Source organism: Bemisia tabaci, chromosome 8 (genome assembly GCF_918797505.1).
Source record: "Bemisia tabaci chromosome 8, PGI_BMITA_v3".
In the NCBI taxonomy this organism is placed as follows: Eukaryota; Metazoa; Arthropoda; class Insecta; order Hemiptera; family Aleyrodidae; genus Bemisia; species Bemisia tabaci.
The window spans coordinates 46,600,281-46,616,418 of record NC_092800.1 but is presented as its reverse complement, the minus strand read 5'-3'; the positions used below and the strand labels follow the sequence as shown (position 1 = coordinate 46,616,418).

Here is a 16,138-nt window from a genome sequence, read left to right as displayed (position 1 = left end):
GAGACACGGGGAAAAATATCATGAAATCGCCAACGACTCGCATATTCAGCACGACTTTGAAAATGAATAAGCGTTTACCGTGTTGAGCGGGTTTGGCAGTTTTTTGATCAGAGAAAACTCGCCAATGGACCACTACCTAAGGCAAAAATTCAAGCATTCTCATGTACGCTTCCCCTTCAAAATTTCACCTACTTAGAGCACGATTCGCACAAGGAAAATAACTAAAATTACTCCCAACTAAGATGTTGAAGTTGAGAAGTGTCTACTAAAGTTTCATGCTGAACTTATCTGATTTCATTATATCTTTCATGAAATTTCCGGATTTTGGTTCAATTTGTTTCCTTTTCGTTTAATGGGTCAGTTGCGCTGTTCATAGAATCGTGTTTGATGCTTGTCGCTTGTAGATAAACGAAAAATAATAAGTTCTGTCTAGAGTGCAACTTTCTGCGTTCAATATTTCCATCATTTTCCGTCAATTTCCGATCAAATGGTGACTGGTGCGCACCATCTACCACCAATTTTTGGCGGCCTGCAAAAATTTGATGGTACCTAGATGATGGAACTGTGGGTCTCATTCGTCATCTGATTTCCACACAACCGTGCTTATTTCATGCTTATTTCAATCAACACGCTGTTTTAATTGATTTCAGATGCCAATTTAGATAACTCTCGATTGCCATTTTTGTCATCACTTTGATTGGAAATTGACAGAGATTTGAGCGTGTATCCGGGCCTTTATTTCTGGTGCTTGAAACTCGATCTTACGGGGGCTCCAGCTCGGGCGCTGCTGTTGGAAGCGAGTTGGCTTAAAGGTTAACTCGGCCGGGCCGGGCCGGCGGCTCATTTGGCCGGCTCCCAAGGCGCGCAGCCCCGCCGGATTTCGGGTGTCTCCCCCGGTTCCCCCGGGCCAATAATAGACCATTACAATTACGCCTCCCCGAGTGTCCGCGCCACGAGCGCCGCCCCGGCCCGCTTGACCAGTTTCAGTTCCCAGTCCCCGCGTCCATACGCGATGGGCAACGCAAAGGGCGCAGCGCGCCCTTTATACTCGACGAGCCTGTCGACTATAAATACAGCTGCGGAAATATCAACCGCCCAGGCCCCGCTGGCCACAGCGATCATAGCGCATCTACCGCGCCATGCCCGCCCGCTCCGAGACAGAGCACCTCAGATTAGAACTCTTGCATGAAAAAAAGATTTGCGATTTGAATGAAACCACAGAAAGATCATTCTGTGACTAGCGCAACTGACCCATTGTCAAGGGGAGAACAGGCGGCTTGAACACGGAGAAAAAAAAACTTCGTGCAAGGGACCCGAAGTTGAAGTCATATGGATCTCTGAAGTTTTTTGATCACGCATCCGTAAACTTGAGGTCGAGCCGCCGAAATTCGGGTCAGACATCGAGGCACTTCGGTGAGTAACCGGAGTACTTCAGATGTGTGACCCGAACCCTTCGGTATATATCCAAGTGCTTCAGATGTCTGACCCGACCTTCGGCGCAGCTGGACCTCAAGTTTTTAGACACGTGATCCGAAAACTTCAGAGATCCGTATGACCTCAACTTCGGGTCCCACGTACCAAGTTTTTTTCTCCGTGAAAACCTGAAAAAGTCGGGCAAGCGTATCTTCGAATCTCCTTCCATACCGCATCGTGTGGAACCGGCCGATAGGACTTGCAAAATTTTTGAAAAGTGTACGCAGCATCTACTTCAGAGAAAAGTATACAAGAATTTTCCGAGGAGTCGAGAAGAAATTGAAAGTTGATACTCAATATTTGATCATGCATTTCGAATTTTCCTTAGGTGGATGCTCACGAATCAGCGAGGTTTGAAATTTTACGAAACTCACGATCCTGTCCGGGAGGATTTCCAATTTTGGAAATAACAAGGTGAGCGGATGAAGTCATTCTTGGAAAAAATTTAGCCGTTGCAGACAGGGAAAGTTGTTAAACCTCTGTGCGCATGCGTAATCGATGAGATCCTTTATACATTTGCGACAATCGGTTTCTCTGCTCAACCAGACATCAGTATGTCATGTCAACTGTAAATATACTCCGAAGAGACGTTTTTTGGGTCGGACTTGAGTAGTACTGCCGTGCTATGGAAAAACGCCGTATGATCATTCAAGAATTATCGAATTCCCCGAAAGAAGCGTGTATTTATAAGAGGAAATTTATGAATGTTTTTCCTTGAAATTTTCAGATACTGTAGATTAAACTTCGAACGAAATTTTCTGGAAGACTTTGGGAGAAAAACATGCGCAAATTTCTCTGAGAATTCGTATTTAATCAAAGAAAATTTGACGACGTCTGAAGGCCCATACGACGTTCTCCCTTAGCGCGATAAAGCGCGGTAGGTTAGTACTCGTCATATTTCAGTGTTGCCATAATTTCTTCGTCTTCAAAATCTCTGACTTTTCCCTAACTCCAAAACTGCCTTATTCCCCGACTTTCCCTGACCTTGGAACAAAATTTCCACTTTTTTTAAAAGAAAAAAAATACGCTAACTTTCGGACAACATTTCCTTGTTCAGGGACCAGATTAAAGAAAAAGGCATCCAGTAGCCGGCTGAACGATGACAAGCTTTAAAAATGAACAGAAAGGGAACAGTTGAAATGAACAGTAGGAAGATCAGTGAAATGTTTCAGTGATAGGTGGATGTGTCGGAAATTCCTTCACTTTTCCCGGGCGTCGCAAATCCTCTGACTTTTCTGCTTTCCAGACCGGTAGTACCCCTACATTTATACTGCCGTGCTAAGGAAAAACGCCGTATGAGCCCTCGGGCGTTGCCAAATTTCCTTCGATAAAATGTTTATTTTAGAGGAAAGTTATGGATATTTTTCCTTGAAATTTTCAGAAACTTCCCTGGTAAAAATTGGCAGTAGAATGTGTGTTCCAAAATACTATAGACCTAAAGCCGGTTGTAAGATTTCCAATAGCTTCTGTAGCCGGCTGTACAATTTCTTATAGCCTTTTATAGCCGATGGCGATTAAGCAACAGCCAGACAAAAAAGTTTATGCTAAACGTTACTAAATACGGATACTAGGACTTAGTTAGTTTTTGGACTACCGCTCTCTTTTTGTGCCGTAGTATCTTGATTTATTTTGCGAGGAAAGCTCCGTACTTTTGAAGGATGCCTGTCATTCTTAATATGTTGAGCGCCTTCAATTTCTTAGAACTGTGCAATACATCTGTGTGAAATAGTTGCTTCAGACGCCGTGGCACGCTGCGGCGCGGCGCGGCGGGCGGGCAGGGAGCGCGAAACGCGCATTGGCGCCTACAAACCTAACAGGGATACTTCACGCATTGCGCAATGCGTGAAGTATCCCTGTTAGGTTTGTAGGCGCCAGTGCGTCGCCGCTCCGCTTTGTGTTAGGCTCTAATATTTAATCTCACGGAGTCAGCGTTTTACAACTCATGATTTTGAAATGTTTGCACACTCTGTATGGATTATTCTCATTATAATTGATGAAAATAATATGTTTTAAAGGAAAATATAATGTGTGTTTTGTAAATATTAAGGTAGTTCCGTATCAAACTTAATAATTTCCAAAGCACACGAATTTTTACACAATTTTTTATAGCCTTTTATAGCCAATGGCGATAAAGAGTAAAGCCCGGCAATAGGAACTATAGCCCGACTGACTACTTTTTTATAGCTTCGTATAGCCCGGCTATATGATTTTCAATAGCCTTCTTTAGTCGGCTTTATGAACTCCTATGGTATTTTGAAACGCAGCTCCTATCGTCAATTTTTACCAGGGTTCAGATGAAATTGCAAACTAAATTGTCTAAAAAATTGGAAGGAAAATATTCATAAGTTTACTGGAAAATTCGTGTTTTATCAAAGGAAATTTGGCAACGCCTGAGGGCTCATACGGCGTTTTTCCTTAGCATGGCAGTATACTCGGGTGGTTTTTCCCCCTTTTTTTTCTTTTCTTTTCAACGGGTAAATATTTCTTTGGCGGCAGAGGGAGTATCGGTGTAGCGGTCAATTGTTTTCTCTGCGCACACGGTGGTGAACTTGGCGCGGACTGGAATTTTTTAATGGGCAGCGCGAGCGCGTGCGATAATTTTTTCCGGGAAACGCGCGACGTCGGCGCGGGTGGGTAGGTGGCGCGGCGGTGGCGATGGCTTCGGATTAACTTTTTCGCGTCGAATTTTCGCCGTGACCTTGCGTCTTGCGTGGGCATCGGAGCTTTGTCCTCACGGCGAATCGGATCCCGACCCGAGCGAATATCTCCGCTTCGAATCGAGCCTTGTTCCGCTTCATGTTCGCTCCATCGTTGTCGCGCCAGCCTACGGAAAAGAGATCCATGGATCCACCCCAATGGGGCCGTTGCACGCAAAAGACACAGCCAAATTAATATACTCTAGGTCAGGGTTGCCACAGAATTTAGGAAATGAAATTCCCTGACACATTTTGGTGGAATTCCCTGGCCATTGAAGATGTGGCGGATGGTTAAGAAGGCATAATTGAAAATAGTTTTCAGGCAAACTGTGTTGTTCAAAACCTCAAACCCATTCTAGAAAGCAAATGAAGGCGATTTAACAAATTTCCCCTGACCTTTTCGTCATTTTTGCCATTTTCCCTGACATTTTCCGGTTTTCCCTGACTTTTTAAAATTCCCTGACATTTCCCGGTTTTCCCTGACGGCAGCTATAGGATTGCGCTAATGTCCTCTTTTTACCTCTTTGGAGATGCATAGGATTGCGCGAATTTGTCTGGTACTGAAAATTCGCATGTTTGGGCGAATATTCGATGTTCAACGAGAAAGTGTTAATCTGTCAACTTTGGTAGTTTGTGGTAGATAACGGCATCGGGGAAGGCTGTTCATCCCATTCTCACTTAAGGTAATGTCTCTCTTCGACGGATAGCCCTCGCAGCACGAATGGCCCAGAGAGCTCTCATAGACTTTTAAAAAAGCAAACTAAGGGCCTGTGGCCGCTACGCGACCGCCAACCACTGGAAGAAACTATACACGTGAAAAATCGTAGAACAACCCTGTTCAAATTTTTTAAGGGATGAATGGATTCAAACCCCGACGAGTGCTCCCGAAAGAAAGCGTATATTTATCTCTGATTGAAACGTTATGCACCACTTTCATGTTTTATTTTTAGTGAATGTTTATAAAAAGTTACACACAGTTTTTCTGAAAAGATTCCGCGAATTTACCTACATGATCTCAAATAAGTATCGAAAATTTCGCCGCGATATTTTCGTTCATTCTATTTTATTTTAAAGTAACCAAAAAAAAAATAAAAATTGAATATCATCCGAGTTTCTGAATCGTTGCAATGAGGATATATATTTTCCCTTTAATTATGGTAAAAACTGGAGCAGAAATTCAAGACATGAAGGCACGCAGTCTTACAGCATTCGTACAATCTCGTAGGAGTTGTAGGATGCGTTTCGCGCCAACTGACCGCCTGCACTGCGTTTGATGCAATGCGAGAAGTATTTATGCAGTCTTGTAGGCGCTAATACGGGCCTCACGCCGACCGCACTGTTTGGCGCAATGCGTGAAGTATTCCGAAAGTCTTGCAGGCGCTAATATGCGTTTATCGTCGCGCCGGCCGCACTGTGTTTTGCGCGATTATTCGAACTCGCATTAAAATAATTGCGGCATCGATTAATTGTGTTTCAAAGGCCCATGTTGTGTTTCGACGCTGTATGAGCATTCCAGCGTTGCCTCGTTTCTCCCGATTGAATAATTTTTCCGAGAAAAGTTGGGAAAATTCTTTATACTCGCGACCATTGTTCAATCTTCTCACTTCATTTATCATCAAATGGTAAGACATCGATGACTTGTCAACAAACCAACATAAACTAGCGTTAGCATAAAAATGCGTATAATTCCCAACTGTTTCCTGTTTTGCCAAACTTCTACCTTAAATCTACTTCATTTTAAATTCGCACATCCTTGTAGCAGATGTTTAGGTTTCTATTCGCGCAATCCTTGTGCCTTTTTCGCGCAATCCTCGTGTACTTTCTCAGACCTTTCGCGCAATCCTGGATTACCGTCCCTGACTGTGGCAACCGTGTTGGTGGGTGAAATCACACAAAAATCACTTTGGGCAAGTTAAAAAATTCTAAAGTCCATCACTCAACTCGCAATCTGCGTAGTTTAAAGAAAATCGCCATACACTTTTTTCAGTGTGCTATCTGGATTGCATGTACTTGCGGATACACTGAAAAACCACGGATTCTAAAGGTCAGCAAGACGGTTTGGAAAACGTACGGATCTTTCCATCTTAGGACACGGAAATCCCAGATTTCCGCGATAAACTTTAAGTAGGGGCCTCATAGGTAATAAATTGTTTAAATACATTCTTCATATGTTCCAGGTCTAAACCTCGGACACCTTATACAATAAGCTTAAACCATCAAATCACGATTCTGTAACTAGCGCAACTGACCCATTTCAAGTTTTCCAGGCTACTGCGGGCTGATTATTGAAATTGATAGACAAAGCAATAGAAAAAGAAGACAAAAAGGATATGGAGGGATCCTATTGGTAGAAGAGGGTGGTTGCAATGGACAAAGGACGTAGGTAATAGACTAACTAACAGCAACCCACAAGAGACCCGATAGTTACTCCATCATTATCTCCGGGATCGCTCCACGCTCCCTATGTCTTCTTTGTCTATAAATTTCAACAATCGGCCCGCTGGGAATAGTTAGTCAATCATTTACCCCCTTAGTCTATAAGAACCACCCATTTCAGTCAGAAGGATCTCTCCATACTACGTATGTATTCTTTGTCTATCGCTTTGTCTATCAATTTCAAAGATGAGCCCGCTGACTCGACAGGAGGAAGATTTCACGACGGATTCATTTGAAAGACGGAATGAAATTAGCCGTCGAGAATGCGGTAGGAGGTTGCCAGCATGTTATTAACATGCATTTCAACCTTGCGTCAATTTTTAAGTACTGCCGGTCGGCTCGCTGCGGCGCGGACGAAGGTTGCCGAATTATTATTATCCGAGCCGCGGCGATAAAACGCGAGAAACCATACAACACGTGCTACAGTGCGTTTCGCGTGTTCGCCTCGCCGATAAGGAAGCGGAGAAATCAAATTACCACTTCAACCGTCGCGTTCCACCGGTTGCCGCCTTGTGCCCCAAGTTTCTACTCCGGGGGCGAAACGCCGGCCAAAATGCCCCATTCTTGCGTAATGCGTGAAGAGCCCTCCATTTTTCCGATTTAGGTTGCAACAAGTCGTATTGACTGAACTTGTTTGGGTCTTCAAATCAGCGCTCCTATTCCATGTACGTCAAAATTTCCGGGATTCGGAATTTTTTTTATCTAACTTCTTCCACTCCACGACCGTCAAAAAACCGAGACTCCAGTTAAATTTTCAAAAGTTCCGGGGAAAATTCGGGAAAATCTCCAAAGTTCCGGAATTTGGAACTAGTTCCGGGAAATGGGAGCACTGCTTCAAATAGGCTCGTACATTCCTCCGATACCTGGATTTCGCTCCCCCGGCGTATCTACCGTGCTAAGGAAAAACGCCGTGCGAACCTTCGTACGTTGCCAAATTTCCTTCGATAAAATACAAATTATGAGGAACACCTGTGAATATTTGCCGTCCAATATTCCAGAGAATATTTTGTGCAACCTCATCCGAGATATCTGAAAATTTGTGGCAGCTATATTCATAATTTTTCCCAAAACATATTATTATAAGGGGGGAGGGGATTTGGCAACGTGTTAACGTTCATATGAAATTTTCCCTTAGCATGGCAGAAACGTATAAACCAAACTGTGTGGACTACTTGAATAAACGAACCTTAACGAAGGTATTGAACAGTCATGCAATATGCCCGTGTTAAAGATTACTGAGCTTGGAAAAAATGTAAAATTTACAGAGGGCTGAACAGAAAAAAATATTCAACCCGAACGGAAAACTTCGGAGTAAATAAAAAGGTAAAAGCCGAAACACACCAGCAGAGTTACTCCGATATTCCGCACGAGGGGTGATAACGCTCTACCAAGAATCTAACGGCAAAAAATGTGTCAAAAGCTGTATGGAGCGGAGGGAGGGGGGACGGGGAAAATTATTTTGAGCGAAATGGCAACACTGTGAAACGACACCCAACGGCGAGGAAAACTGCAACGATTCCCGCGGAGCGATCCGCACTGCTCGAGTGTGCCGCAAAACGTGAGTCACGTGTCCAGCTACGGGTCCGCTCCTCCGTTTTCCTCTCCTCACCGGCTACCCTGACATTTTACAGTGTCCAAAAATAAAATGCAAATACAAAAAATAAATTAAAAAAAAACAAATAAATAAAAATTAAAATAACTCAAGAGAATTTCCGAAATTGTCCAGAATTGCCACATTTTCCTGATTTCCACGAGAAAATTCCTTGCTGAACCCCCAGGATTTCCCCTGATTTTCCTCTCGAAGCTCTGAGGGGGGAACACAAGAGCACTTGCCTGTGTTTTGATGGTTTGAACTTGTGGATCAGCAAAAAGTAACTAGATCTGTTTAAACGTCACATCTCTACATTTAGTGTGGACAAAGATACTAGACGCAGCCCGAACTTTACGAAGGACACAGTAATGTAATTTTCACTAAAATATTTACGGAATTTCATCGTGCTATAGTTTCATTATTGCGTCTGGGAAATCATATACGTGCATTTAGGGAATTTCCCACATGAATACCGCGATATACATGACAGTCGTAGGGCTGTGCTGAATGCAAGGGTTAAGAATCCGTGGTGATTACAGGGTTGCCACAGACTATAGAAAATACAATTCCCTGACACATTTCGGCAAAATTCCTTGAAAATTGAAGATGTGACGGCTGGTTAAGAGGGCATAATTGAAAATAGTTTTCAGGCATTTGATGTTCAAAACCTCAAACCCACTCTAGAAAGCAAATGAAGGTGATTTAACAGATTTTCCCTGACATTTTCGTCATTTTTCCTGACATTTCCCGGTTTCCCTGACTGTGACAACCCTGTCTTCTCCGTACAACTCCACGCTTTTCGGGTCTCATATGGAAATGGAGACAGACCCTTCCGGCAGAGTAGCGGCGAGAGAACATGGGCGTCCGTCGGGTTGGGCAGATTTCCCGGATCATCAGCGACCCCACTTCCGACGGCGGTGGTGGAAACACGAGCTCCGCGGACGACAGGCGAAACCCCTCGGCGAGGCGCCCGCTCCACCCCCGAAGGGGCGCCTCGGCACTCTGCACCGGGCACCCGACCCGGTGCATGCGGGCCACTCCGCCGCTGCACTCGGCTTCCCGACCCGACACCCGGCGGGCGGGGGCGGGGGAGCGGCACGGGAGTCGGGACGGGCATACGAAGGAGGTTGTGTGAAGGTCATTGCACCGACGACGAATGCAAGGGAGCCCCCCCCCCTCCGCCCTTCCCGCGAGGCCGCCCCGTCTCCTGCCCGCTTGCTCTTTTACCATTCCGTTATCCGCCGAGAGATACATAACAACCCACCCCCCCTCCCCCGTCGCCGCGGTGATAGTATCTCGAGTCGTCCCGTACCTGGTCAACCCCGACCACGCTAGGTTCTGTTATCGTGGCTGGGTAAAGTGCGATACCTCCTCATGCATTCCGGGCCGTCACGGAGAATCGGGTGCGAGTGTGTGAGTGAAGCTTTCCCATGATAACAGTCGGCTGTCGTGTTCGTCGGAAAAATCCAGTATGGAAAATCCAACTTTTCCATTTTTCCTCTCATGACGAACTTTGATGATGTTTCAAGTATTACAGGGTTGCCACAAAATTTGGAAAGTGAAATTCCCTGACACGTTTGAGCAAAATACCCTGACAAATAAAGATACGCCATGGGGCCAAGAGGAGATAATTTGAAACAGTTTTCAGGTAAAATTTGTTGTCCTAAACGCCGAATGTATTCTAGAAATCTGATAAAGGTGAATTAACAATTTTCCCCTGACACTATCGTCATTTTCCTTGATATTCCCAGATTTTTCCTGAGTGTGGCAACCCTGGTATCAGGGCCGACTGACACCCGCCCCCTTAGCAACCTCCTAGCTCTTCCCCCAAAAATTACGTCCCCCCCCCCCCCAATTATTTAGAGATAACGAAGAAGAATACCTGACAATAGATGAAAAAAAATCATTTTAACTGGAAAATAATCCTCATTTTCAGGTGAATATTGTATTAGAGTGGAAGGTTTACGTGAGGGAGGGGGGGGGGGCATAGCGCCCCCGCCCTTCTTGTAAAACCCTGCAGGGCAAATACGAGTGCCAAGTGGCTTGCAAAATACTTGAGCGGCCTCGATGGAACGTGAATTTTCTGGACAATTCGAGAATATTTCGCTTGGAAAGGTCATATATCTACAGAATTTTACTCGCGATGTGATCTACTGTGTCTAAAAATTTCAAGTGAAAATATTCGCAACTTTCCTCAAAATTAGATTCTGAATCAAAGGAAATTAGGCAACCTTTGATTGCTCATACGACAATTTCCCTTGACGCAGCAGTAGGGGCAGTAGGCGTAAAGGTGCAATTATCTACGTCACTCTGTCTTACTGTGATGTGTACTTATACTTAAAAAAGAGGATTAAAAAGGTACTTACCAACTTATTACTTCTAGTAAACTGGTCGAATGATGAGGAACTCAAAACGACCACATGCCAATGTCATACAAGAGCTACATCCATCTGCAACAGAATTCAGAGCCGGAATCAATGAAGAGGAAACTTGTCATTAAGTACGGCGCTCCTCTGACGTAAGATCGTATTATTTTTCCAGATGAGCACCGAAATTAATGGAATTATTATATAATTCTCAATCGTATAATTCTATTCTCGGACATACGAAGGGAGGAAACATACGGATTTGTTAAATTGGACGTATTTCTGCCAAACGGAGCTATCAGCTATGTGCATCAAGACATGAGCCCTGAGACCCGTAAGAATATATGCATAACAGGGCTCACGCCATAATGCACTTTGTTCCAATTGGCAGAAATGCGTTCTTTGAATATTTCGTACTTATGATTGTCAAAATTAGTTTTCCCAAAGGAAATAACGCAACAAAAATCCGAACAAAGGACGACTCATTACAGTCGGTTAAAAGAAACTACCGATCATGCTATGATACCTAATTTTTTTGCGATTTGGAGGGCTGGCGACGTGTGTAACATTTGAATACTGCATTTCTTGGAAAATTGACAATGTCGCGATAAAAATCAGTAATGGTTTGTTTCATCGGCACAAGAGGCAACGCTGGAATGGAGATGTGGCTTGTGTGAGGAATTTGCGATTTGACTAGTGATTCCCATGTAAAAGTTCGCGAGAAATACGATGGTGCCACTGGTTTTCTCTGAAATCAACTCCCAAGCTCGAAAAAAGCTCTCAAGTTGAGACCAAAATGGAGGGGATATCCCACGCTATCCTGAGAGTCAACGTCTACATTAAGACAAACTCTCCATGCAAAGATAGGGAGCAAACACATTGACAGGGCACACTTTGTTTGGGGACTCTAAAATTGAAAACACGAAATCACCGCTAATGTATTTGCTCCCTATCTTTGCATGGAGAGTTTGTCTTAATGTAGACGTTGACTCTCAGGATAGCGTGGGATGTCCCCTCCATTTTGGCCTCAACTTGAGAGCTTTTTTTGAGCTAGGGAGATGATTTCAGAGAAAACCAGTGGTCATCATGTTTCTCGCGAACTTATACATAAGAATCAACAGTCAAATCGCGAATTCCTCACACATGCAACATCTCCATTCGGAAAAGTTGTAAGAGAAACAATCAAAGCAGTTTGACAGCAATTAACTTAAAAAAGTGTTCGCCTCACGGACATCGACAAAAAATGAGAGCACTTTGCTTGTTTCACTTGCACCGTATATCGATTCCAGCGTTGCCTATTGTTTCCATAAAGTTAACTATTACTGAAAATTATTGTGACATTTCAATTTCTCAATTAATGCATTGATTGTTTAAATAAACTACGTTGCCGCCCTAAAATGTAGGCTGCCGTCCCTAGCTTTCCTGATACAAGAACGACGAATGCGGCACAGTCGTGTGTAAATGCTTTTATTCATTCAGAGAGACTCATCTGAACAATTTCATCCCTTTAGTCAGGGCCGGATTTACTTACTTGCCGCCCATGGGCCGCCTGTATTTTGTCGCCCCCTTCTCATTCGTTTTGAAACATCAATAAAAACCATCAAGTGAACGTGCCGGAGGTGGAGAGGCGTAAAAAGACGCGTTTACTCGTGTTGGTCACATTTTTTGCGAAAGCCCTGTCAACACTACTACCAAAAGTTCACGGAACTTGGCGCGAAAGTTAAGTTCCGTAAACCTATCTCTGTATGGACAAGGCCCTCCATTTATAAAAAATGAACCAAAAAATTATGAAAGAACAAACGTAAATGTGGTTTAGTAATTTTAACTTCCGCCGCCGCGCCGCGCTGACCGCACAGTGTTTGACGCAATGCGTGAAGTATTCCTACAGTCTTTCATGCGCTATGCGTTTCGGGCCGACCGCTGTTGGACGCATTGTATTTGACGCAATGCATGAAGTATTCATGCAGTCTTGTAGGCGCTATGCGTTTCACGCTGCCCGCTGCTGACCGCACTGTCTTTGGCGCAATGCGTGAAGTATTCATGCAGTCTTGTAGGCGCTAGTATGTGTTACATGCCGACCGCCTGCGGCATGCTTATGGACGATGTGGACAAAAATCGTTACAACGATGAAAAAAGGATTATTGGCCCAAGAAGATGCTGATTCTGAAGTAATTTTTGCCGTAGAATCCGATTCTGAAGCCAAAAATTCTCTATGATTGGAATTTTGGCCTCAAAAACAAGATGGCTGCCGAAAAAACCTCAAAATGATCCTCTCAATAATGCAAAATTTGAATTGTACGGATGCAGGTCTTTGAGGTGTCAATCCATATGTAATTTTTCCCGTAGAATCCAATTCTACAACCTAAAATTCCCTAGAACTGAAATTTTGGCTTCAAAAACAAGATGGCTGCCAAAAAACCTCAAAATAATCCTCTCAATAATACAAAATTTGAATTGCTCGGATGTAGGTCTTTTAGGTATTAATTCTTATGTAAATTCTCCCGTAAAATCCGATTCTGAAGCCAAAAATTCCCTAAGACTGAAATTTTGGCTCCAAAGCGAGATGGCTGCCAAATAAGCTAAAAGTGATCCTCTTAATAATGCAAAATTTGATTTGTACGGATGCAGGTCTTTGAGGTATCAATTCTTATGTAATTTCTCCCATAGAATCCAATTTTGCAACTTAAAATTCTCTAGGACTGAAATTTTGGCTTCAAATACAAGATGGATGCCAAAAAACCTTAAAATGATCCTCTCAAAAATACAAAATTTGATTTGTATGGATGCAGGTCCTTGAAGTATCCATTCTTATGTAATTTCTTCCGTTGAATCCAATTCTAGGTAGAACCTAAAATTCTCTAGGACTTAAGTTATGGCTTTAAAAGCAGTATGAAAAAAAAAAATGAAAAAAAAAAAAAAAAAAAAAAAAACCTCCTCATTAACGGAAAATTTGAATAATACGGATAAGGTAAGTATTATGAGCCACAAGATTTCAATTTGTCCATTCTTCATGAAGAAACCTGAAGTTGGGTGAGAAATAACTAAATATTTCTTTTTTATTTTTGTAGGGATGATAATTCCATGCACCAAAGATACCTTCCTGATCTTTACAATAGAATGAGCAAAGTCACAGTTGGTTCCTCTACAGATTTCTAAATACACATACCTGCATGATTCATTAAAATGAATCAAAAGCACACTAATTATCACTGACTTGTATGAAGAACACTGCAAACCAAGTGACGAGCACACATGCCGTCTCCCAAAACAGTTGTTTTTGGCCAAATGAATGCAGCCTATAATAACAGCCTGAAATATATTTCCCTTAATTTGACGCCAAAGTATAGTCAGTGGCAGGAGTAGGTAATAAAATCCATTAATTAGTGATGTAGCATCAGGGAGGCACTTTCTGAACCTCTGCGCATGCGCTTAAGCATTCTGCGCTTTGGGCAATGCTGATTCTACATGAGAAATTATGACATCATAGGATTTGTGCTGCAGCGCAAATGACTTTTAACATGATACAGGTCAAATCTTGGCATGACATATTAAAACAGAATCCTTCTCAAATCATCAAGGAGAATATACCCATGACTAGACTGATAATGGTTGGCATCATGCTATGAAAATGCAGGAAATAATGGTAATTTTAAGAATGCAGAAATTGGGAGCTAAGCATTTTAACACCTAACTTCCTAATTAAGGGTCCTGAATGAAACGAAATGCAGGCCCTGATTTGCTCAAATATAAAGGAGGAAATAAATTTTCTATTGAGTAGAAAGAAAATGAAACTCACCACGCAAGTGTCCTAAGGACAAACCAGAAGGAAAAATACTCAAGAGTAAGTATTTAGTCACACACCACATTCAGGAGTATTTCACTCATTCTCATAATGATTGAAAACACCACTGATTCTCCCATTCAAAGAGCACAGCCTTTTATGAGCTTCAAAAACTAAGGAACGATTAAGAACTGTATAGGATGGTAAGCACCGAACATGACTTGATTAACGCGCACAGTATTCAATGTGACGATAAGTAGGTATAGATGAATTATCACTGCTAAATTTTTAAACAAAGCTGAAGCACAATATGTGATCATGCCATTTGTTTAAATAATTATACAGCTACTATTGAATTGAGCAATGGATCTTGCTTTCATGAGAATTAGAGGTTATGCTGTTAACGTACCGCACTATCTGACCTCAGCGTAACAGTCAATACGCACTAATCAAGAAATTTCACTTGCTGAAGGGAGGTAAATTGTAAAGGCAGACTTTACCTGAACAATAGAGAAACCTTACTTCATTCAATTATGGGAGGAAAACGTTTGAGGCCTGAGATATCAGGTCATTCAATTCACTGAGAGTGAGAACATTGAAAATCATACATTCTGCCGGGTAAAGGTAGAAATCCGCACTTTGGCTGAAGCTTAATACATTTGAAATAAGAAGGTGTAAATATTTGTTACCATGGTTAAGAATGGACAACGAAATCCACAAATCTCCAAGTACTTATTAGCACCCAAGACTCACATTTCTAGTGATAGCTATTCTATGTTTCACCTCCGGTTAACTGAACGAAATAGATCACAAAATTCTCTCGCTAAATCTGAGAGAATTTACTTCGGCACATGCACATGATTTGAGCTAAATACGATTGTATCTAGTGATAAGCGAGACACAAGATTTGTTTACCATGAACGCTGTTCAGCGGGATTTGGGAATTCCCGCATGGGAAAACCCATACTATGTTGCCGCCTTCAAAAATTGATGCATTTTAGGTTGAAAACATAACACTTAACTTCAAATAACAAAGAAAGTAGCAGCAACATAGGAAAATCCTTTGGCACAGTCATTCTAGGACATATAAGGAATAAGAAAATGCTAATATCTCAGGATATTTTGCGTATTTCTCGAGAAAAGTCCATTTGAAGTTGGCAACCTCGAACAAGCCCTATGCTACCCATGTAAAATCCCCGTATGCACTTATTACTCAAATTTAAAGTTCTTATAAAAAAATTATAAGCAGCAACATAGGAAAATCCTTTGGCACGATCAAAGTATGATACCTAAGGAATAAGAAAATGTTAACGTCCAGGAGTATTTTGAGTATTTCTCGAGAAAAGTCCATCTAAAGTTGGCAACCTCGAATCAGCCCTATGTTAGCAATGTAAAAACACCGTCAAATACCCAAACTTTAACTTCTTATAAAAAAATTATAAGCAGCAACATAGGAAAACCCTTTGGCACGATCAAAGTAGGATACATAAGGAATAAGAAAATGTTAACGTCCAGGAGTATTTTGAGTATTTCTCGAGAAAAGTCTTTTTAAGTTTTTAGTCTTTTCCCCATATGTTTTCAATGGGGAAATTCATTCCCGAGATTTTTCCTTCAACTTTACCGGCTTATCCATGGTGATCTACGAATGAAAATCACAAATAAACTATCATTCCTTGTCAGAAAAACGTTCCTCACCATGAATATCAAGAAAAATTGTGCATTTTCAAAAAAAAAATTTTGACGACTTTTTCGATTTTTGTCCACGGAGTCCGCCGCGCCGAGGGTTTCTCTTTTT

At 42.3% G+C, this 16,138-nt stretch overlaps 1 protein-coding gene across 1 annotated transcript in view; it reads right to left on the bottom strand.

Annotated features, from left to right (window-relative positions):
• drn (zinc finger AN1-type doctor no) overlaps window positions 1–16,138 on the bottom strand; it is a 101,366-nt gene that overhangs the window by 82,238 nt on the left and 2,990 nt on the right. Inside the window, exon 2 of the mRNA XM_072303395.1 lies at window positions 10,563–10,646. The gene's annotated coding sequence lies outside the window, so the exon portion shown is untranslated. The remainder of the gene's footprint in view (window positions 1–10,562; window positions 10,647–16,138) is intronic.